At 33.7% G+C, this 26,062-nt stretch overlaps 1 protein-coding gene across 9 annotated transcripts in view; it reads right to left on the bottom strand.

Annotated features, from left to right (window-relative positions):
- The window catches only part of LOC123537826 (protein phosphatase 1 regulatory subunit 12A-like), a 111,088-nt gene that overhangs the window by 32,514 nt on the left and 52,512 nt on the right, over positions 1–26,062 (bottom strand). For 3 of the 9 annotated variants that reach the window (XM_053547704.1, XM_053547696.1, XM_053547691.1), the window contains exon 2: positions 24,048–24,151. The gene's annotated coding sequence lies outside the window, so the exon portion shown is untranslated. Of the gene's footprint in view, positions 1–188; positions 289–5,106; positions 5,481–10,543; positions 10,686–12,791; positions 13,106–18,447; positions 18,529–21,162; positions 21,183–24,047; positions 24,152–26,062 lie in introns of those variants that run through there. The other 6 variants (XM_053547683.1, XM_053547670.1, XM_053547661.1 and 3 more) reach the window with 6 other exon arrangements.

Below are 26,062 nucleotides of genomic sequence, written 5' to 3'. Positions count from 1 at the left end.
GTCTTTAACGCATTTTGTTTCGAAGATAAAATGGTCCATATTTTACAGTAATTACAGTTGAAAATCTTGTTCATTTATTCATTTCATTATTATAATAGAAATCGCCTACATATATCTAAGGCAAACAAGGAACATCTTTGCTATTTTGTGAACAGTTAACTAGGGAAAACATGTTCACTCCTTATTACCTTGTTGATTTACAGCTTATCAGCTATTCCATGATGTCTTTAGTCTTCATCTTGCTTCATTTGTACAGAGATGCACGAAATATCCATATGAAGGCAGAACCTAAAATGAAACATAACATAAGTTAGCCTGGATGTAACTTTTGACAGTGGTTTGGTTAGATGAACGATACAGATCTGACGACAATGAATTGCATTTGGAAGAGCTGCATACATCTTAAAGGAAGAAAATTGTAATATTTAGCTAGTTTAAATTCTCCCCCAGTAAAAATACAGCCAAACCTGTGTTAAAGACCACCTCTGAAATGAGACCACCTGGCTCTAAATACCATATGTTTTGTTTTCCATTTTAACATTAACAGGCTATTTTAACCTGTGAATAAAGACCACCTCCCAATAAATATCACATTTTGGCTCTCCCAAGGGTGGTCTTTATAGATAGGTTTAACTGTATGTTACAGTACATGTTTGTCTAAGAAGCAACGCCCATTACACGCATATACTAGCTATACAAGTTTATGCATTTGTACTTCCCTTCCATAAAACCTTATATTTTCGCGAGGCTAAAAGTTCGCTACTTTTTAATTTAGAATTAGTTCGCGAGGTGAAATATCCGCAACGTACGTGCAACATGTGATCATTTATATCAAAAGTAGCACTTTTGACCTATCTATTGCTTTGAATTAAGTAAGCGAACAGTGCGAAACAAATTTCTAATTTTGCAATTACTTAATATTTAAGTGTTTCCATACGAGCTAATATTAGCAAAGACAGTGGACTCGACTCCTAAAAATATTGACGTGAATACCTTAACAATATTAGCTACAATACAACTTGTGCATGCTAGCACGTTCTCGGTTAATGGTTCAAAGTTTATCAAACATTAAATTAACATGCTGTTTAGTGACGTTTAAGACAAAGGAACACAACGTTTTCCTTTTTTTTTATCTTATAAAGAGTTCATTTCGTTTCTCAAATCAATATCAAATGTATCTAAATTATGATGATATATATATGGCTTTACTGCCTGTTTATACAACAGGAAAACATTTGTCTTCCCTAACATAATTTAATGTCTGTCAATTTATGATCGTATATTATCTTAATGACATCATATTGCAAATTGTGTTGTCACCAGCGGACTTCATTACTAATAAATAACAGCTTTGTCAATGGTTCTGAGTGAAATACGGATATCGATCTGATTAAATGACATTCTAAATTGCAATAGTGTCTGACAAGAATTCCTATATTTTGTATTGCAATTTAAAGAGCCCGATAAGACTTGCCATTCGATTGATCAAAGGAATCGCGTTGTCTTCATGAAGCCTGTTTAACAAAAATGTTACAAAGTTTTTAGGGAAAACGGATGCAAATTTATACTAAAATTTAAACATTTGTTGGTTTACGCATACCACCGTATTAAAAGCTCTCTATAACATTTCTAATATCGTTTACAGGTTCGTTTTTAAGCTTTCTATCCACAATGGTGAAATTTCAAAAATAATTGTGACATATAGTTCCAAGCGAAATGCACGATATTACCGGGACAATGTTATTTAAAATCTTTATAGAAAAAACCTCATATCAAATATCATGTGATATATGGCTTGTTGTTATTAGGATCATAGAGTCCATTCAAAAGATGTGTTAGAGTTCCACTTAAACCGGTGCTAGGGGGCGTGGTTAGTTTTGCACATTTCATAACCTCTCATGTACAGACACAATCAAACGGAGTCTGCTATTATTCTGCTTGGATGCATTCTATTCCTCCAAAGGATCGTTTTACAAATTTTATTGTCAAATTGTAATTTAAATCTTAACACGTTTTTCCGAAATCCTATTACGCGATACAAAAAAAAAGGCGAGATCTTGAAGCAGTCAAATACAGAACAATTATAGTTCCTTCTGTTTAACAAACAAGAATAAATCTACTACAAAGAAAGCAATGTCAGTGTGTTTAAGAGAGAGTCAGATGCTCTATAAACTATAACACGTTAAAATGATAAGAGAAACACTCCAGAAATATCCGGATAGTTTGCGTAACATTTTGTAAATACTTTGTTAACATTGGTATATATAATATTTTGCTAATAAAGTGTTAGCTGTTCTGTAAATGCTTCGATGATATGCACTAGCTAATGCCTCAGTCACAAAACCGTACGATGTCCGTACGACTTTAAAAAGTCGTACAAGTCCACCAAATTTAGAATCCTAACGATCTCTGTACAATCGCAGCGTCTGGTCACAGTACCTACGGTCCCGTACGACCTTTAGAGGATGCAATCGTAGGATATCCGTACGGACATCGCAGACAAGTCGTGTGAAGCTCGCAAGGAGCCCGGTCGTACCTCGTACGGTGCTCCGTAGGTGCCGTGGTTTTATACCACCTTGAAGGAAGTCGTACTGAATCCTTACGGCGATCGTAACTCCCTTAGAGCCCTTTGCGGACATTGCACGTTCTCCGTACGGTATCTTTAATATCGTACGGACATCTTACGTTGACCGTGTAAGTCCCCTGCGATAGTCGCACGAGCATCGCCACGCCTCGCAGTTTTCCAAATCCAACCGGACATCGTGCGATGCCCATACGAGCTCTTCCTTGGCCCGTGCTGTTACCGTACGGGGCTCTTGCGAGCTGCTCCAGACTTCGAAAGTCTCTACGAGCTTATAGAGAACTCGGGACCTCGGTGAAACATTTACACCGAGTTTCCGAGTCCTCTACGAGTTAAAAATTCACACGACGTTCGTACGAGTCAACAATGTCCGTACGGACGCCGTAAGAGTTTGCCAAAATTCGACCGAATACCTACTCGTATGGAGCTCGTAGCGTTCTTGTGACCGGGGATTGACCTTTTAGAAACGGAGACAAGCTATCTATATGTTTTCTTACCACTACTGGACTTGTTTTGAATGACAGGAATGATCTTAATGCGTCGAAACATCTATGAAGTAACTAGAGATAACTGACGAAACAAGTATGTGTTTCAAGCGCATGCATTTATGAGAGGCGAAATGAAAATACTAGCAGTTCTAACAGCTACAAAAAAAAAAAAAAAAAAAAACAAAAAAACTATAAAAACTGTAGTGACATTCTCGTTGCCTGCTTCTTCGATTTATCTAAACAAATCTTACATCAAATTTGTAAACACATGGTAAGTAATGTCGAATATAATTTTTTTAAGTTTAAGTTAACTAAGTTTGTTGTGTTACCATATGTATTTCTTTTGTATGTGAGCATTTTAAATACGTTTCCCAAGATTTGGAATTGTTTTCTGGCTAGGGGTAATCATACAAATCAGCAAGAAGTGTGTCTCCTTAATGTATATCTTTTCATTTGACATTAATACCCTTTAATACAACATGTTAGACAAAAACAGATACGAACACTAAATTTAGTGGAGCACGACAGTTTTCGTTCAAATTTGGCTCCTAGAGAAACACTCTAACTGAGACAAAAGGAGTATTCAAACAATCAGCTGATATGTAATTAAGAGGCGTGATAGTGTGAGAGGATCCGATTCAAGTCGTGATTGAGGGACATTGTACACGCATTAAACCGTGTTGAGGGAAATCGTGGGTTCTGTCTAGACCGTCAATGTGCCAAAGGCGTTAAAAGTTGAACCAGTAGCTACATCACCTGAGCTTGGGATTATACGGGTTAGTGCTAAGTGTCAGTCTAGTGTGATTGGGTTGGGTATCCTATCGCTTATCTACACTACACCATGTATTTCTCATTTCGTATATAAAAACGTATCTTATAGAGATATTCTTGGCTGCGTAATATCATAACCCTGAGAAAAAATCAATGTTTGTCACTTCAAGAATTCAAAGTAGATTATCTTTACGACATTTTATTGCTGATTGCTTTATCACTAGCAGGCTTGATTGCTAGTGTTAATAACATGTTAGTCGGCAAAGGTGGCAGAATTGTGGCTATCGATCTAATGGGATGACATTTGATATTACTTTACTGGGAGCTTGACAAATATTTCTTCAAACATAATAAAACTGTTCTTCTGAATGAAAAATAATTGAAGTCAAAATTATTCTTAGTGTGCTCGTATAGCGACTGTGGGTGAGAGGTTAAAAAGCAGTTTCAAAAGTAAATTTTTTGTTGTCGTATCTGATGTAGATGCATCAATAAAACAGCATTAAAAATTGAATACAGACTGCTAACACCGTCATATTTTCGAAAAGTTATTACAGAATCTGTACTTGAAGTACAGACTTAGAAGTTGAATAAAACAGTACCTTTAATTTTTTGTTAAATATATTTACTTTCAAAAGCTTTAAGATAAAAAAACAAAACAGTTCTGTGTTAGGCAAAATGTACGGCAGCACTGGACTCTTGTTTTCCCCTTTATTATAACAGACAATTACAATAAAGGAAGAGTCTGTTCTTAAAACATTTACTCCGATAAGGATAACGGTGATGATAATATAAATAGTCGTGCTTCATTTCAATTTTCCTTAAAACTTGTATTAATATTATATATTACCTGTCATTCATATTTTAAGTGTATATAATATTAAGAATTATAATTTTACCGCATATTCACCAAACGACATTTATGACAACTAATAAAACAATAATTGTGAGTTATTATTTCGTAAGTCGTGTAATTAAAACATTCACTGAAATTTAAAAAAAAATGCATTAACATATATGGTACCAACTATAAATGCACGATACATGATGATGAGGCACTTAATAAATGTTACTGCCAAATTTTATTAATTATACTCAAAATAAGGTATTAGAAGTCGCACAATAATGATTTTGAGTACCATGATCATGATGAAGTTCGTTTTGCAACACAATACAATTCAACTTCAAGACAATCAAAACACTTGTGTAATTAAAGATAAATTACATTGCTTTTATGGTGATATGAAACTAATTTTCTAACATACTTACAGTACCTCAGAATCCGTTTTACTAGTGAACACATTTATTCCGTTCAGAATACCTTTCCTTCTTGAAATACACAGTTTTCCAATTGTATGTGCAATATTGTGAAACAGACTGCGTATTTGAAGCTAGATACTTAGATTTCCTCTTTAACCCTTACCCTGCTAAATATCTAAAATGGACCAGTCCATCATTCAATTTGGGCCATACCACTTATTATTCAAAGGGGTGTTCACTGAAAAATTACTGACTGAATAGCGAACAGTGCAGACCATGATCAGACTGCACGGATGTGCAGGCTGATCTTGGTCTGCACTGGTCGCAAAGGCAGAATCACTTGCCGCCAGCAGGCTAAGGGTTAATATACTATGTTTTTATGTATCACCACCGATCTTCAATAAAAGTAGGCACTACAGTCTGAAAGAAAGCTGCTAACTTAAACCCTTCATTCAAACATTCACATTGTTTTGTAGCAAAAACCCACATTGATTCTCTACGTGACAGAATGCAAGACGACTCTTAAGAGTCGTGATCTCAATGTATCTGTTTCTAGGCGCCATTTCTAAGTATTCAAGACTGCCAGTGTATCGAAGACAGATATGCACAGCGGAACAAATTGATAAAGACAGTGTTCTGTTGGCTGACAGAACAATATACTTCGATAGATAATATGTGTAATGGTTTAAAGTAATTGCGCAATATGCTCCGTACATGTACAATTACGTTAATTTGGCTCAAGTAAACTATGATGTAGTACTTGCACTGACAATTTATGAGTTTGATTAAGGCAATAAGGCCGAAACGTAGACAAAGCAAAAAGAGCGAATAAATATCAGTATAATTACATTTACTATCCCTTTGGATTTTATCAGTGATGATGTTTTTAGACAATGGAAATGATGATAGTTTTTGGTTGATATATATCGTCACATGCACTACGCGAAAAATGCAGTTATCTCCGTTTAATGTATAACAATTGTGCACGAGCTTGTAAACAGTAATCACAAGGTAATGGGTAAAGTGTATAATAATTCGTTAATTGTTTTTAAGCGTTGCACTCCGCGGGTGATAAGACATTTCGATGTTTTGTGGAAGTGGATGTTTGATGGTGTCTGATGGCAATCATCAACATAATAATTATGTAGATTAGGTATTGTACATATTGGTACGCTTCGCGTATTTGTTGTTAATACATGACCGTGTAAACAAACACAAATTTTCGAAAAAAAAGCAGAGAAACTATTGCAATGTGACAGGTATTCATATCTAAATACTCAACTATAAAAAAAATCGAAATATCTCAAAAGGCTTAAAGATGTTTATGCCTATGAAACTGGCCACAGTTTCTAAAATATTGTGTTGATAAATAAAGATCAATTTTTTAGAACATTTTATGACTAACTTCGGAATGGTTCTACGTAGCATTCACTTAATTCTATGAAATGCTAGTTTAAAAGTAAGAAAAACATGGTAAATATTCAAACAGTATACTGCACACTAAATCTCTCACGGTTATAATGCTTATCTCCATTTAAGTTGAAAAGGTCCAAGAACGAGAGACGTCATTCCATCCACTTGTCTGTCGTCCCATCGTTCGTACTTCTTAGTATGTCTCGCTATTCGTAATGTGATAAAACGCGTTCTGATCTGTTATTATGAAACTGTACCACCCACGATTGTAAAAAGAGATCTATGTTTGAATTATTGCGTTTATTCTTACAGTATTTCTTTCAGTGTTATAAAGCATCCGTTTGATAACCATATAATTATGTTATCATTTTCTCTAAAATATCCCAGATGGCTAAGAGTTTGTTATAGGAAAGAATTTTGTAACAACTTTTGATTAACTCAGTTGAGAATCTTCCACTTGTTAAAAGGGCATATGTATATATTTAGTTCGATGGGAACTGTTTAGGCGGTACCGAGGCCGTGCCGAGGCCGTGCCGAATTACCGCAAAACAGTGATGGATTCTTTTTCTTGCATAACGTAATTCTTCAGTTAATGGAAAAAATGAAATAAAACTAACGCTTTTCTTTTAAGCTCTATTCTAATATAATTGTGTATAAATTTTATTCATTCATTCATAAATTACAGCGGCTGTAAGATGAGTTTTTCCAGCACCGGCAAAAAACACGGGAACCTGCTGTCTGACATGCAAGAAGCAGCGATTCTAAGTGTTTTACACGATCGTGGGTGTCAATAAAACACTTGAAGAGATGTATGCTGACTTTTATGTGCCGCTAAGCTGAATATGGCACTGTTCATTTTATCGTTGATGTTAACAGTTTAAGTTTTAACCTTAACCTTTTATAGGATTGATATATCCAAAACTAAAACATTGCCATTTATATGAAAAACGTCACCAGATGTGTTTCCATTAGTATATCTACAAAAAAACACAGTTACTTAGCGAAACATAAAAATCATTACGCCATCAAGTTTATTTCAGATGCCTCTTATAAACCTGTTTTTGAAGCATAAAGAATATTTACTGCCGCCGCGACATGAATGTGAACTAATAGCTTTCAAGAATATTAACAGTTAGAGGCATAAGTGTCTGAAAGCAGTCATTTAATTTTGTACATTCCTTGAGGAGAAAACCTCCAAGAACACAGATGAATGTCTCAATATTGGCACCAATCAATAATTCTTCCAAAACGCCTCAAGCTTTCCGGTGGGGTAAGAGTGAGGTTAGGTGCACCATAAACCGGTTAGCTCCCCAGTGGTGGTTTTGCCACTGACCGTTCCAAGGCGGTGCCCCACTGTGTTCCTTTATTTGTTTGTCTTGTCATTGTGCGTTTGCTTTGTGTGGTGTGTGTGTGCGTGCATGTGCGTGTGCATGTGCATGTGTGTGTATGTGTGTTGACAAAGTGCGCGTGCGCGTCCGCGTGCTGGGTTTGCGTTTGGGGAGGCTGCGTTTTTAAAACGTGACTTTCCCTGTTGGATATTCCTCCTCGTTTTTACAAGTTTTCTACGTGAAAGTGAAGCAAGTCTCTGGGATACCCGCAGTAATTAGAATGAATATATTGATGAAAAGACACAATTATTGGCACATGTAATTAAAACATTACTCCCATATTCTACAAAAAAAATAGAGTAGAAGAGGACTGTTGAGATTAAATTATGAATTGCTTTTCGGAAAATAAGAACTTCTAGATTTGAGCTCGTGTTCACTTTTGTTTCTAGATCAAAGTTCTCCTCATTATTGTATAGGAAACGACGTTGGTTTCTGACACATGGTGATTGTTTACATTTTACCACTTCACCATGTTCACGTATATGAGCCTTTGGTTTGCTCACAATCCAGTCCTAACAGTTCATCATACTGTAAAGTTTCTAATATATCGCGTTTTAAGTTCGTAACGAAGAGATGATGGATCTCTTAAAAGAATGTGTAATTCCTCTAAAAATAATCAAGACTGTCTAAACAACTACGTAGTTAGTATCTGGGCAATAAGCAAGTTGTAATCACAGTATTCCAATCAAGAGTGAGAGAGTGAGTTGGGTTTTACGGCGAATCAACACAAAAAGGTCATATATTGCCGAGAAGAAATTATATTAAAAACGCCAATTGTAAAGCATATCTAAAATCATTTATGTAAAAATGTAAAGTTTATCTAAAATCATTTATGTAAAAGTGTATATACGTATGCGTTAAAAATATCAGCTGCAAATATAATAATATTGCAAAAGATGTGAATAAAAATATGAAATGTTCAGATTTTTTGATAAAGCCCTATCTGCTTTAAAAAAGATAAACTATTTCCGACTGGAACTTATTCAAGAGTATGTCATGTCGAAAGATGGTACCAAATTATATTCAGATTAACATTAGGCTTATGGTTCTGATGAAACAAGCCTATAATAAGCATGTTTAAAATCATGTTCTTTAATTTCATAGAAAAGACAAACAGTTTCACTATGGGCAAAATCCTGGAACCTTGTACCACGGCTCAAGGGAAATAGACATGTCCCATTCCCAATAAGATATCACGCCACACGAGGATTCGTGTTTAAAAGAAATGTGTTTAAACAATTCCTTTTCATAAACAATTCATTAACTGATATATTTTAAAATATTATTATAAGTATTTGTTGTTCCAGACTGATTCAAGTCGATTTCATCTCAAAATAAAAACAATTTGCAAATAATTGAAACCTACTGCGGAGCAGAATATATCTTTTGTCTGGTGTAAGTCTGGATAACCTTTGCATTTCAGATCAAAGTTACACATAATCAGTGACAGATAATGGAAAAGCTGCGATTTTAACACACTTCAAGAACGATAAATAAGTCTCAAGTTCCATTGAAATAAAGTCTTCTTTGTTTCTGATCTAACACAACGAGGCATGCTGGATGTATTTTATGTGTGTGTGTGCGTGGAAAATATAGTCATTCGATGAAAATACGGAAATTATAAAATATGTTTCCTACGCTATAAAAATTTAAACGTTGGTTCTACCTGTCCATTTAGGCAATGGACAATAGTAACAACAGTGGCATATTTATTTAATATATCATGTGAGGTCTCGTAAAATACACTTTAGTACTTCGCTGTTTTTCTAATACTGCATGTCTCAGTGAATCATATTTTCCTAAAATTCTTTTAATTAACCTGTTAGAACAGACCCAAGCTGTTTACAAAGGTTTATAAACAATGATAAATATTTATTATATTAACATTGGTGGGTATGTTAAACTTCATAAGATCTATACACCGTATGAACCTTATTGCCAGACAGACATCAATGCTTGCCTCTATTAATTCAGGTACGCCAAGCCAAGATCCGTCGAGATTTTTTTTAAATGACTGATTAGAATTAGTTAAATTCAAACAATGCACAATGTCTGTTATGAGAGTGTGCGCGCATTTCACTGAAATGTTTCTGTTCGATTACAAAAGACGATTTAGATGCTCATTGTTAAGAATAGTACACTAGTTTATTACTGTAACAGCGATGATGATAAAGGTAATTGTATTTTATCTTAATTTTCATTGTTCAAAGCTGTTAATTCATCCTTTAGTAATGTATTTATTAAGAATTGTATGGAAGAAGACATATCAAAATTGTCTTCACGCGACAATACAGTCACACGCCAACATAATTATGATGTTATTATATATTTGTGATGATAACGTTTGGTTAGTAAATAGATTAATGAAATGCACTGAAATATTTTAATAAACATTTTAGATGGTAACTATTAGGTAATTCGTGATAATAAGGTACCGAATACTCGTTCCTAGTTTATTAAAAATAATTAACCTAGTTTATTAAAAATAATTAGAAAGGCTATGCCTACAACGATTTTGAGTACGAAGATTATTAAAACGTTTGTTTTTCTAGATAGATAATTCCCATTGAAGTCAATGAAACAATTGATTTAAGAAATACAAATATTAACTAAATTGTTATGCATTAAACGTCTGTCCTACTCACATAACATCGAAGTATATAGAATCCTTATTGTCAGAGAACACGATTATTCCATTTCTTATACCTTTTCCACAATTAATCTGGATAGACGCTGCAGCAATTCCTGTAGCACACTATCATGAAATTAACCGCATCTCGCGCTGCATACGTGAATCAATCTACATCGTGACAGAAAGCAACATTTTATCAAACCCGTTCCATTTTTAAAATGTTTTTGGACGATAAGAAAAGAAAATAAATCGGACTTTCACGCTACTGTCAACCAAGGTCTTATCTCTATAAAACAGATTTAGATTTTAATATTATTACTTTCATATATCTGTATGTAAGCGAAATATATGTTCATTATTTTATTCATTAAAATTTATACTACTGAATTGACAACAGACAAACAAAGCGGAACTAATAGAGTAAGGCACTTTTCTGTTGGCTGGGAGAAGAATACTGTATTTGAAACAAGAAGAATACATACAATAGCCGAGGGTTATTCATCCGATTTTGATGAGCCGATCTGATTTATGCGCGATTCAAACGGTCGCGGGTTTTATCCAAAGTCGTAATATTTTAAAATCATTGAACTAGTAGCTCCTTTGCCTCGGCTCAACACTATTAAGATTGCTTGGTCCTGTGTCAGTATAGTGTGACCTGGTGTGGTATCTTGTCACGTGTCTATGGTGTGGTACATTAGACTTACAGCACTTAGACACTGGCTGGTCGTAAATCCTAACAGAAGTATTGATTTGATAAACTTATATGAATAGAACACATTAATTAACAAATAGGATATTACAGCAGCGGGAAAGTTCTAATCAGTAAATATTTATAATCATTTTCAAACCCAAGTTTTATCATTATATTCTATAAGCGGTGAGTACTCAAACATTAAAACATTAAATAAATGTGCACGAATAAATAAAACTTTTTTATAAATTAAAATGTTATCTTTTCAAAATTCTAAACGCCACTGACATGCCTGGAGATATGTTAAACTTTGTAGTCGTGCACATGGATCTATAAATAGCACTGCATGTTTGATACATGTTTAAAGTTGAGATAAAATTGGATTTTCTTCGAATAATACTGATGTTCATGTCAGATAGATGCTAGTTATACAGCTCTAATTCTGTGTATATCTTGTGAATTTCACTCGAATTTATTTTAGTATTTTCCTGCAAACTAATATTTGCAATAACGAGTATTTTTCCTAGAAACGTTAAGTAAATGTGATGATAATGATAGAACCTAATCGTGTGTATGTTAATATACTATCGGGAAGCTCTTAGTTAACTGCTTAAAATAGATAAAAATATTTTAGAAAATAAAGTTTGTATGGCGTAAGAGATAAAGCACAATATAAATTGCATTTTTTCTTTTGGTATTTTTAAATCTTACATATGGAGAGATATTTTATTTTGCTTCTAATACCTATGTAACATGTATTTAGCTGACATTCTGTGCTGCATTATTTTAAACATTTTGAAACCCTGAGAACGGTCCGTGTTTGACACTTTATTTTAACAGGGTATTACATTGGCCTTGCTGATTGCTTTGTCACTAGGTTTGTCGATATTGATATCAAAGCTATGGGAAAACATTTGATATTGTTTTATTGGCAAGCTTGATAGAAAATTTCTTCAAATGAGGTACACTTTCATTTGCAATGAATACATGTAGTATTACCGTCAATTTTTTCTCGTTGTTCATATATGTCAGTTCGAGCAGAGAAATGAAAAAGCTGTTTCAAAAAGTTAAATATTGTGGTATATGATGTAGATTTATCTTCACGTTCATAAAATTTAAGATAGATTGCCATCCCAATCACATTTTTGAAAATTTATTTTTGTACTATCTCTTAGACGCCAACAGTGCGTTCGTAATTAATAAAGCTAATATTTTTCAAGACTTCTTCCAGTTTCACAAAGGGCTCAATGCATTGAACTTTTAGGACCCGTTCCACTAAACTGTTCTTTTTCTCATAGAGTTACTCACCCACAAATTGTGAAAATTTTCAACACGCTCATTTCCACCACGTTAAGCATAGAATATATGAGACCAACTATTACTATACGGTACAAGATGATGAGGCACTTTATGTTCCTCCGAATTTTTATTAATGATACTGAAAATAAAGAATTAGAAGAGGTATTCAATAACTTATAAAATAATGACCTTAGTTTAGCAACACAAATTAATCCAACTTTAAGACAATGAAGTTATAGGACAGTTATATGAAACTAAGTAACATACTTACAGTATCTCAGAATCCGCCTTACAAATGAACAGTTTTATTCCATTCAGAATACCTTTCCAACAACTAATTCACTTCTGAAAATACAGTTTTCCAATTGTATGCTCACTGCATGTTAAAGCTAGATACTTAGATGTCCATCACATTATACGTTTTTTTTTATGTATCACTGCCGATCTTCAATAAAAGTAGACACTACAGCCTGAAAGAAAGCTATTATATTAAACCCTTCATTCAAACATTTACATTGTTTTGTAGCAAAAACCCACATTGATTATGTAAGATGACTCTTAAGAGTCGTGATCTCAATCTTGTTTCTAGGCGCCATTCCTAAGTATTCAAGACTGACAGTGTATCGAAGCGGAACAAATAGATTAAGACAGTGTTCTGTTGGCTAACAGAGTAACACACTTCAATAGAAAATATGTATAATGGTTTTAAGTAATTGCGCAAAATGCTTCGTACAAGTATGTCGCTCTGTTATGGCCGTCGTTGTTTCGCTCCTTCTCCCTGTAAATCAGAAAGGGCGATTGTGCGAAATACGATGGGAAGACGCGAGGATATGATCCGGTAAATGTTGATTTAACTCAAGTAAACTATGATGTAGTGTTTGTAATGGAACTTTATAATTTTTATGAAGGCCGGAAGGCCAAAACGTAGACAAAAAAGAAAAGAGAATAAATATTTACCACCCCTTTGGATTTCAACAGAAATAAATATTGTAAAATATGGTAATGATAGTTTGTTTGAAGTAATAAATGTTTGGTTGGTATATCTTGTCACATGTTCTATGTGAAAATGCAGTTATCTCCAGTTAATGTATAAAAGTTATGCACGAGCTTGTAAACATTAATCAGAAGGTAATACGTAAAGAATATAATAATTCGTTTATTTTCTTTTTAAGAGCTGTACTCCGCGGATGATTAAGACTTTTCGATGTTTTGTGGAAGTGGATCGTTGATGTTGTCGGATGGATGGCAATCAACAAAATATGTAGATTAAAAATTGTACAGACTGGTAAGCTTCTAGCATTTATAGTTAATACATGAGAGTGTAAACAAACAACCAATTTTTGAAAAAAAAGAAACTATTGCAGTGTGGCAGGTATTCATATCAAAATAACCAACTGTCAGAAAATCATAGTTTCCAAAATCAATTTTTCACAACATGTAAGGACTAAAATCGAAATGGATCTACGTAGCGTTCACTTTATTCTATGAAATGCTACTTTAAAAGGAAGAAAAACATGTTTGATATTTAAACAACATACTGTACGGTAAATCACTCTCGGTTATAATGCTTATCTCTTTGTAAGTTGAAGGATCTAAGTATCGCAGACGTCATTCAATCCGTTTGTCTGTACATGTCGTCCTATCGTATTTCTTAATATGTCTCGCTATTCGTAATGTCTAAATGGAGATTAGATAAACACGTTCTGAACTGTTATTATACCCCCACCAAACATGTTTTTTTGGGGGGGGGGGGGGGGGGGGGGGCGGGGTGAAGTTATACCAATCATGAAGTTTGTTTTACGTTTCTATATTATTCTAAGTATCTTAAAATTTCTTATGGTTGCCATTCTTCTGTGACAAGACCGTATTGTGGGGGTATAAGTCACTCCTGTGACAGTTCCAGTTATGAAATTGTACCACAATTGTGAAAACAGATCCACTTTTGCATTACAATTGCCTTTTTTATATTTTGTCAGTGTTTAAATGCATCTGTTAGATAACCATATTATTACATCATTATTTTCTCTAAAAAATCCCAGATAGATAAGATTTAGTTACAAGAAAGAGTTTTGTAACAACTGTTGATTAACTCATTTGAGAATCTTTCACTGGTTGAAAGTGCATATCGATATATCTGGCTCGAAGGTAACTGTTTAGGCGGTGTCGAGGTTTTGTCGAAATACCGCAAAACAGTGATGGATTCTTTTTCTTGCATAACGTATTCTTCAATTAATAGAAGAAATGAAATAAAACTAACGCTTTAAAAGCTCTATCTTAATATAGTTGTGTATGAATTTACTCATTCATTCATAAATTACAGCGTAAGAGTCCCAGGTGTAAGATGGGTTTTTCCATCACCGGCAAAAAAACCCCCACAGGAACATGCTGTCTGGCATGCAAGAAGCAGTGATTCGAAGTGTTTTACACGATCGTTGGTATCATTAAAACACTTGAAGAGATGTATGATGACTTTTATGTGTCACTAAGCTGCACATGGCACTGCTCATTTTATCGTTGATTTTAACATTTTAAGTTTTAACGTTCACCTTCCATACGATTGATATATCTAAAACTAAAAATATTGCAATTTATAAGAAAAACATCATCTGATATGTTTCCATTAGTATATCTACACAAAAACAGATATTTAGCGAAATACAAAAATTATATTCCATCAAGCTCATATCAGATGCCTCTTTTTTAAATAAAACATATAAGTCTCTGGAAACAGAGTCATCTTATCTTATAGATACCTGGAGGCAAAAACTTCCAAGAACAGAGATGAATGTCTCAATATTGGCACCAATCAATGGTTCTTCCAAAACGCCTCTAGCTTTCCGGTTTTACAAGCTAATAAAAAAGCTTGAAAGAGATGAAAGTCTCAGGGATACACGCAGTAATTAGAATGAATATCTTGGAAAAAAAGAACACAATAATTCGCACAGGCAGTTAAAGTATTACTCCCATATTAAATGAAAATAAAATAGAAAAGGTGAGATCATTTTATGCCTTGCTTTCGAAAAATTATAACTCTTCAAGATTTGAGCTTGTGTTATCTGTTGTTTCTAGATCAAAGTTCTCCTTATTATCGTTCGTAGCTTCATTTTTGCATATCTGATACATAGTGACTGTTTACGTTTCACCACTTCATCATGTTCATGCGTTCGTTTATCATCCAATCTTCCTGTTCTCCATGCTGTATAGAAGTTTCTTAGGCATCGCGTTTTCAATTCTATTCAAACTCAAATTATGAAGAAATGATGGATCGCTTTCAAGAATTTATAATCTGTCAAAAAAAAAAAAAAAAAAAAAAAAAAACCAACAACAAAACAATTAAGACTGCCTAAACAACTACGCAGTTAATATCTGGGCAATAAGTTATAATCACAGTTATACCAATCATGAAGTTTATCATTCAAGGAACTGGGTACGAAATGGTATCATATTATATTCAGATTAACAATCAAGGAAGCAATGAAAATCTACATGTATTGTCCATTCTTTGGCATTTCTGTTCAAAACTGATGTATTGACCAGTGATCTTGCAGAAGTGGGGAGGGTGTTGGGGGATACAAATCTACAAAATGCAGAGAAAATTGGACGAGATTCCAAATCATTTGAATGCTCTTATCGGCACTCATTTAAAGCATAAGAATACCAGCTCTAACGGGAGAAACACACAAACTACAAACAGTCATCCTGTATTCAATAAAATAAAATTTATAGGACGGATCTTTTGGTAGCATTGGATGTAACCCAGCAAAATAATAGCAGGCTGTGTTTTATAGAGTCTGTCTAAGTGAAGGAATGAAAAGTGAACACCTGTCACTAACATCAGGGTAATGTACCAGTAAACTACAAACATTTATTTATTTATCTAATTAGCGAACAGGTTCTGATTTCAAGTATGCATCATAGAAATAATCAAATAATTATAGCTTTTCAAGATATAACAATAACAAGACCAAAATATACATGTACTATATATTAACAATATGTGGCGTTAGTTAGATTGTCAATTTAATATATCAAAATGGAAAAATAGCCTAAAACGAAAGTGTGCAAAATCATGCACTTTCATTTCAGAGAAAAGACACATAGTTTCTATTGAAACATATGGGAAAATTACTGGAACCTTGTACTTGTTCCACGGCTCAATGGAAATAGCCATGTTCTATTCCCAATAGAGTACGTATCACGCCACACGAGAATTCTCTTAAATGTTCTGTTTAAAAGAATGAAATACAGTTCCTTTCCTTCATAAGTCAGTAACTAATGTAAATATTACTATAAATATTTGTTGTTCCAGACTGATTCAGGTCGATTTCGTCTCAAAATAAAAACAATTTGCAAATAATTGAAACCTACTGCAGAGCAGAATATACCTTTTGTTTGGTGTGTCTGGATTAACCTTTGCATTTTAGATCATTTTGTTAATAAACATTACACCTGATCAGTGACAGATGATGGAAAAGCTGTGAATTTAATACACCTCAAGAACGATAAATAAGTTTCAAGTTCCTTTGAAATAAAGTCTTCTTTGTTTCTGATCTAACACAAGAAGACAGGCTAGATGTATTTTCTGCTTGCTTGCGCCAAATAGGATACACGTTCATTTTATTAACAAACAGTAACAAAATATTCAATCCTTTACTTAAAATACGGCAATTATTAAATATATCTCCTTCCCTATAAAAACAATTCAAAAATAAGTTCTACCTGTCCATTTAAGCAATGGACAATAGCAATAGCGTGCCTTGTCTTATTTGTGTTCGGTTTAACGTCGCAGCGACATAATCATAGGTCATATGGCGACTTTCCAGCTTAGATGGTGGAGGAAGGCCCCATCGGGCACCTGGGCAGAACCACCGACCTTCCATAAGCCAGCTGGATGGCTTCCTCACATGAATAATTAATTCTACGCCCAGAGTGAGGCTCGAACCCACATCGATGAGGGTCACGTGATTTGAAGTCACAAACCTTAATCACTTGGCAACGGAGGCCCCATAATAGTGTGTATATTTATTTGATATAACATGTGAGATCTGGTAAAATTCACTTCAATACTTCTCCGTTTTTCTACTACTGTCTCAGTGAAAATTCTTTACTTTAAATAACCTGTTAGAACAGACCCAAACTGTTTACAAAGGTTTATAAACAATAATATTTATTCTATTAACACCGGTGGTATTATTGCAAGACAGACATCAATGCTTGCCTCAATTATTATAGGGACGCCAAGCCATGATCCGTTGAGATTTTCAATACGAGTGAATGAGTTAAATTCGTACAATGCATAATGTCTGCTTTGAGATTGTGGCCGCATTTCACAGAACTGTTTCTCTATCAAAAGGAAGGTTTGATTACAGAAGCCGATTCAGATGCTTTTCCTTAAAAACAGTACACTAGCCTATTATTGGAGCGGCGGTGTGATGACAAGTAATCGCATTTTGTCTTCATTTTCAATGAAACTTTCATCTTGTTCAAAAACGGTTCATTTATCCTTTAGCAGTGTATCTATTAAGAACTTTATCGAAGAAGACATATCAAAATTGTCTTCACGCGGCAATAAAGTCAAACGTCAATAAAGATATGTTATTTTCTATTTATGAAAACGTTTGGTTAGTAAATAGATTAAACGGAACAGACTGAAATAATTCAATAAACATGTTAGATGGTAACTGATACTATACGATTCATAATTATGAGGTACTGAATGTTCCTTCCTAGTTTCTGAAATGATATTGAAAATGAAAAATTAGAAATGCTATGAAATAAGTTATACGTCATCACAGATACAATGATACTGAGTATGAAGATAATAAAAACGTTTCGTTTTTCTAGATAATAATTTACGTTTAAGTCAATGAAAACAATACAAGTAGTTTTAACTACTTTTTTATGCATTAAGCGTCTGTCCTACTCACAAAATATTGAATTATATAGAATCCGTATTGCCAATGAACACGATTATTCCATTTCTTATACCTTTTCCACAACTAACACTGAAAACCACTGCAGCAATTCCTGTAGTACACTACTGTAAAATTAACATCTCGCGCTGCATACTTAATAATCCAGTCATGAATGGAGATACAATCTACATCGTGACTGAAAGCAATATTTTATCAAACATATTTAAAAATATTTTGGACGACAAGAGAAGAAAATAAATAAAAATGTTTTTTTCACGCTACCATCAACCAAAATCTTGCCTCTCTATTTAAAAGAATTCAAGTCGACTTTAAATTTTACTATTACTGCCTTCATTATATATATTTGTTTCTAAGTTCAAATGTTCATTCAATAGATAGACACAGAAAGCGTAACTAATAGAGTAATGCACTTTTCTGTTGGCTGGCAGAGAAAATACTGCATTTGAAAAAGAATATAAAAATATATACATTTGCCAAAGGTTATACCAGTCCTCTGATTTTGAGCTAATTCGTGATTAAATCGGTCGCATGTGTGATCCCAAACCTTAATATATTAAAATCGTTAAACTTGCAGCTCAACATTATAAAAATACTGTTGAGTGTACTTATCGGGTTTAACGTCTTTTTTAACAATTTTTCAGTCATATAAACGACGGGGAATAAAACTGTTGAAAAACAGCGTTAAACCCAAAACAAACAAACATAAAGGACAATTTATGTATTAGGAAACATTGATTTTGTATCATATAGTGTGATTAAGTGTGATCTCTTGTCACGTACCTATGGTGTAAGAGTACATCACTCTTATAGCACTTAATTCATAAGTAGACACTTCCAACACTTGATGATTGCACATAAGCGGTGAGTACTCAAACATGTGCAAGAATAAATAAAACTTTGATAAATTAAAATGTTATCTTTTCAAAATTCTAAACGCCACTGATATGCCTTGAGATATATTTGTAGTCGTGCGCATGGATCTATAAATACCAATGCATGTGTGATACATGTTTAAAGTTGAGATAAAATTGGATTATGTTCGGAATGGTTTCGGCAAAAATACTGATTTGCATGCCAGATAAGGTGCTAGTTTTAGAACATATCTTGTGAATTTCAATGTGAATTTATCATAGTATTTTCCTGCAAATTGATATTTGCATAAACGACTTTTAGAAATGTAACTCACCAAATCGTGTATGCATGTTATACTATATCGTGAAGCTCTTTGTTATTTGCTTAAAATATATTTAAGATATCTTAAACATAAAGTGTGTATGGCTTAACAGATAAAGGAAAAATATTAATTGCATTTTTTTATTTATAAAAACAATATATATATTCAGAGACATTTTATTTCGCTTCAAAAATCTATTGTATATGCTTATGTTGATATTCTGGGCTGGGTTATCGTAAACATTTTGGAACGCCGGTCACTTTATTATTATAGCGTATTTCTCGTTTATATACCTTATCGGAATTATATTACTGACTGCTTTGTCGCTAGCAATCTTGGTAGCAAGTTAATAACAAGTTTGTCGATGATGATGTTACAACTATGAGATTACATTTTATATTCTTTTATTCACTTCAATTCAATTTATGACCATGTTTACTGACAAGCTTGATAAAAATTCAAACTGTTAAGAATATATTAATTGCAATTGTCAATTTTTCTCGCTGTTCTCATAATGTCAAAGTTATCGTGGTATATGATGTAGACTTATCTTTACGTTAATGAATATAGATTGCCATCACCGTCACATTTTTTAAAAAAAATATTTTTGTACTATCTCTTAGAAAACAACAGTTTGTTCATTTTGATAAAATTATTTTCAAGACTACTTCAAAACAAAATCCAGTTTCGCACAGGGCTCAATGCATTGACCTTTATTGACGCGTTCCACTAAACTGGTGATATTTTCCAACATGTTCATTTCCACCACGTTTGGGATAGAACAAAATTTAGATATTGGTAGAATTGCAAGAAGAAAATAAATTTCCACCATTATTTCAAAAGCGTTGCAACATTTTACTACCTTCTGCAGATTATTTTTGGTTGTTTATAAGAATATCTTTAAAAAAATCTGATGTCAATAATTTTTACTACTAGTCACTTTCAGAGTACCCACCTTTTATGCATTTATGAGAGATATTATACAATTATCGACTTTTTCATACTAGGTTGATAAATCCTGATATCAACCTATGAAAAAGTCAATAATTGTTTTATAACATGAATAAATGTGTAGTCAGTCTTATTATTACAATTGTATCTTTAATAAAGATTAGACCAAATCAGGTTGATATTGGTTTTCCAAGCACCTACTTCGATCTATTTTTATTTTCATACTATTTATAACCCAAGATAAGTTGATATGATATGTACTCATTACTTTTCGAACCGTTTTCAGCCAATCAGAGAAACAACAGAATACAGTCATGTAATAATATTTTTTGCCTAAAGTGTGAGGGTAAGTCCCTTTGAAAAGAACAGACAAGTACAATTAAAGATAACAGTGTTTAACTGACTGCGATGGCGATAACATCGATGACGATAGAGATATTCATGTTTAATCTAGATTGAGTAAAATACTTTAATATTCAATAAAAACTATTTAAGTTACGTTTTCCTGTACTCAGCTTTTATAAAACAATGAAAACAATTGTTTTATGGTTAATTTATATCAGTAAATCTAATCTACTTACACCGTATTAAAAAGACAGAATCCTTTTTATAAGCGAATACGATAATTCCATTTCGAATGCATTTTCTACAATTCTTCAAGATCTTGTAACTTCTATAATTTACGTACGAAGCGGGGTAACATTGTATGTTTATCGTTATCACTGCCGATTTTCAATAAAAATTAAATGAAATCTTATAAGATTAAACCTGTTCCTACTCAAACATTTATATTGTTCGGTAGCAAGACAAGAGCATATAACTCACACTGAGTCTCTACGTGCTTCATGATCGTAAGTACATTTACCAAACTTCGATTGTTTTTTTTTTTATCATTTCGCATGTTTGTATCCGCACTTGCATTCCGTACTTTTATCAGTGATATAATCCAATGGAAATGTTTTCAGACATGCTATGATTAAAATAAGATTTAATCTTACTGCAAACGGGATCCGAGTTTAACAAAGTATAATATATCTTAAACATATCGCTCGCGTTTAAATGTGTATCAATGATAAAGGAATGGTAGACTTCTTTCCATATAATTGTCCGTCTGTGCGTTCATCGTTCACTTCTATTAAACAAGTAAAATCATTCGAAATTTCTACAGAGGATTTGAATAAATACTTTCAAATGTATTATAACGAAAATTCATTTTAACCTTTTACCCTGCTAATTTTCTAATTTCTTGTCTCATTCAATTTTGGCAGAACCATTTATATTATTCAAAGGGGTGTTTGCTGAAAATTCACTGACTGAACATCAAACAGTACAGAACAAGATGAGCCTGCAGGGATGTGCTCATCTTGTTCTGCACTGGTCGCAATAAAAGAATCACTTGCCGTCAGCATGGTAAAGGTTAATACCATTCGAAAATGATAAAGACAGGTATATGTCTGTCTTCGTTGTACTGTTAAAACAATTTGATGCGGAATTAGCTATATACATGTAGCACCTTTAATTTTCTTTAATCAGCTATACACTTCTGATATAATTAAGAACTACTTGTAAATACATGTTCTATTTGAGTAGATTATCTAATCGCATGTAGTTATTAAAACTCAAAAGATATAATAAAAGAAGCTGATAAAGTGGCATTTCCTGTTACAGTAGTTATATTATTGTTATTATTATTATACCAGATTTATATAGGAAACGCAGTCACAAAGGGCGCGAAATTCATCCTCTGCTAGTACAGACACAGAGCGATCTGACCATAGGGACAAAGTGCGATAAAGCCCCCAGAATAGATAGAGAGAACTCCTTTTTTTAGATACAGACCTGTCCGGCTAACTTAGCCTAGCTCTTTGCGAATAGACAGTCTGGATTTTTAACGTGCCCGATACACGTGAAGCCGTCTTTCCCGGGAAGAACCAGTACAGGCCTCTTAGTTAGGTGGGAGACACTCAATAGCATCTCAGAAATTTCCAGTGCCTGGACCGGGATTCGAACCCTGAACCTCAGGGTAGACAGTCAAGCATGTTACCACTAAACCACCGGCCCACAATAGTTTGAAGTTCTAACATTATTTTTATAATGTGAACATAGAATCGACTGATACCATTCGAAAACTCTTTCAAGATACTTTTGTCTTATTCCATGCTGTTTACAGTATCAGTTGACTATACTGTACAGTTTTTTGTCGGGTAATTTTGGAACAGCCAATTCTCGAGGAATCGATGAGACTTTTCAAAACTGTTGCCAGTGTTCGAGGGTAAAAATAGTAAAACGAAATCATATAGATAACCATATATTTACCTGATTATGGCTCTCAAAATCGATCTTTAAAATCAGTTTATGTTACAACTGCTAATTAGCCAAACAACGGTTTGAAACGCTTTAGTGATAGCATATAGATGGTAACAGTTAAGATTAATTCACCCTTCATGCAGGATTGATAACATTACCAAGAAACATTCAAAATTGTCAAAAATGGCAAATTGCTGTTCATATAAAGTACACAAGTCTTAAGTTTATCATTGAAGTTGTAGCTAACTGTATGTTTAAAAAATCAGATGATTCTGTTACAATTCAAATCGGTATAATTCTGTATAGAAATGTATCACAGACTCATCTACCATTTCATTTTATGCACTCGTTCAAAGTTACATTTAACTGGCTGTATAATCGACGGAAATTGCTAGTATACAAGTATGTAATAAGTCTATGACATCTTTACGAAATATACTTATACGTCTTAGATGCTGACTCTTTTTGGTTGCGGGTTTATCCCGCTACCAAAGTTAAGTGTATTTCTGACAATTATGTAGTATCTTTATTTGATTCCAAATCACATCCAAAGGAATATGTTCATATGCTACACAAAGTAGTCCCATTCATGAACAACGCGGATGAATTATCTTATCAATGATCAAGTAGTTCTTATTCATCCTCTATCCATTCACACTGGTCATTTAGATTATATAAGATCTGTCAATGATTAGGTATTTCAGCCCATGGTTACATCACTGACTTCCAGCTGTTCATGTAAGGTCAGGCAGAGTTTATCTTAGATATGAGGCACATTTAAGTATTTGTTTCTTATACATGTATATTTATAGATTGACATTTAAAATGAAAATAACTATAGCAAAACCCGCAACCACTAGACATCTCAAGGCTTTGATTATAACTAGCTCTCAATACTTGCAAGCCCGAGTATCTACTAGTCTTAGGCCTACTTCCTTAATATTCTACATGTCTGCCTATGACGTACGATATCTACAGTGTTGTCAAACGCAGTTCGGCTCAAATGCTGTATATGTATATACTTTAGTTACAATTATGACTGCAACCGTGATGATATACGTCGGTGATTACTAACCATATCTAAGATATCTAAGGAGTATATTGGGACAAAGCAAACAGAAAACAACAAAACATATTTACAAAAGCATGTACGAATTACCTTGCTTGCTGAAAGCTAGTCAGCTGTTACATGATGTCTATCTCTTTTATGAACGTTATACATGTACTGCAGTATTGCCCAAAATATCCGAGGGATGGTACAAGCTGAAATATAATAAAGTTTTCAGTTAACTATGGTGTAAGCTTTATAAGGTTGATTGTCTTGAAATAAAAAGTATCAACACGAGCATAAGTCTGGCGGCAATGCAAACTGAAAAGGTAGAAAATCCCATGCTTGAACTAGCTGAATTTCTAAACTCCAGTGGCATATATGGGCTCACCCCAGAGTATATATACACAGGTTAACCAATTCTGGGCATAACTTCAGCGCTAAACATGAGGTATATTTAATAACCTTTAAAACAAAATCAACTGAATAAATGAGAAAAGATTGCTTTCCCAGTGCTGTGCTCTTATGGCTTAGTTTTCAAGCCTTGTTCTGTGAAGTGAATGCAAATTCATTGACTCAAGCGTAGGGATACTTAGGCCTATAATGAGCCGCGCCATGGGAAAATCAACATAGTGGCTTTGCGACCAGCATGGATCCAGACCAGCCTGCGCATCCTCGCAGTCTGGTCAGGATCCATGCTGTTCGCTAACAGTTTCTCTAATTACTATAGGCTTTGAAAGCGAACAGCATGGATCCTGACCAGACTGCGCGGATGCGCAGGCTGGTCTGGATCCATGCTGGTCGCAAAGCCACTATGTTGGTTTTCTCATGGCACGGCTCAAATCTGTGAGAGATACTTTGGAAGCATAAAACGTATCCAAGCACTATAACAGAAGACTTGGTTTGATTGAATTAGTTCAGGTAAGGAAATATTAACACTGACTGAAGCGGAATTCTATTATACTAAAATCCATGATCACAAATAGTATTGGTAATCAACATATAATTGCTCGGTCTAGGTCAGGGTACAACAATCTTTGTGAAACCTTTCTTTTCGTTAATGAAAAAAACTTTTGATCAATCGTAAATGTCGGAAAAAGCATGCAATATATCTAGGATTGAACGCTCTTTTGAGAACATGTAATGGATTCCAACTTCCATTACAGTCTCTATCGTTTCCGATATATTGCAGTGAAATTTCCGATATATCGCAGTGAAATTTCCGTGATCTAGATGTGTTTCCTGTCCTTTTAGGTACTAGACAGAGAACATGTATCACACTCCAGCAAAATAAGAACAAGGCTTAATATGGTTCTGAGCGGTTTGAAATAACACGATTTTATGAATAAAATATGATATTAAAGCTATGACAGTAAATTAACAAAATGCAATTGTAAAATAAAATCAGTAAGGTTATTATCCAGAGAATATGGTGCTAAATTCGTAATCTTACTGTTTCAAATGTCCAAAGTGATAAAATGTGAATTGTGGACTATTTGCTATAATATGTGACTATGTACAAAACATGAGAAACAATAAGAATACAGATGATAAATCAATAGTCATGAGTATATTTCACAAATTTTATACTGATATGTCTTTTAACCATACGTTTTTATTATTCCAAATTGTACATTCATATTTTGTAGATTTCATATTGTGGTGTAACAGTCTAGAGCAAGGACTACAATATAATTAATTGTGTTATATTTCACAGTGAACAGAGCAAGGCTATACCATATGTACAAAATTAGACATAAGAGAAAACTAATATTCCTAATTATCAATCAACTTGAATGTAGTTTCAAATCTAACTGGCATCCCATGGTAAATGGCAAATTACGTAAAATCTGTGTACTATATTTTGGATTTAACGCCAAATGCGTTCGTAAGAATGTGCCCGATTTAAGACATTGAAGCAGACTAGATGTGTTGTCTGTCACTTTAAGTTAGAAAGAGTTCAGACTGATAATTTGTCAAAAACAGAAGAGATACACGATAATCATTTTTGCAAAGAAATGCAACATCATGGTTCTTTGCTTGATGAGATATAGAATTCTTCTGGTTTTAATCTCGCAACATTATGATTGTTCTATCAGTCGGTAGTGGCATAAGAGCAAATTAGT

Source organism: Mercenaria mercenaria, chromosome 1 (assembly GCF_021730395.1).
Source record: "Mercenaria mercenaria strain notata chromosome 1, MADL_Memer_1, whole genome shotgun sequence".
Classification (NCBI taxonomy): Eukaryota; Metazoa; Mollusca; class Bivalvia; order Venerida; family Veneridae; genus Mercenaria; species Mercenaria mercenaria.
This window is presented reverse-complemented; position numbering and strand designations above follow the sequence as displayed.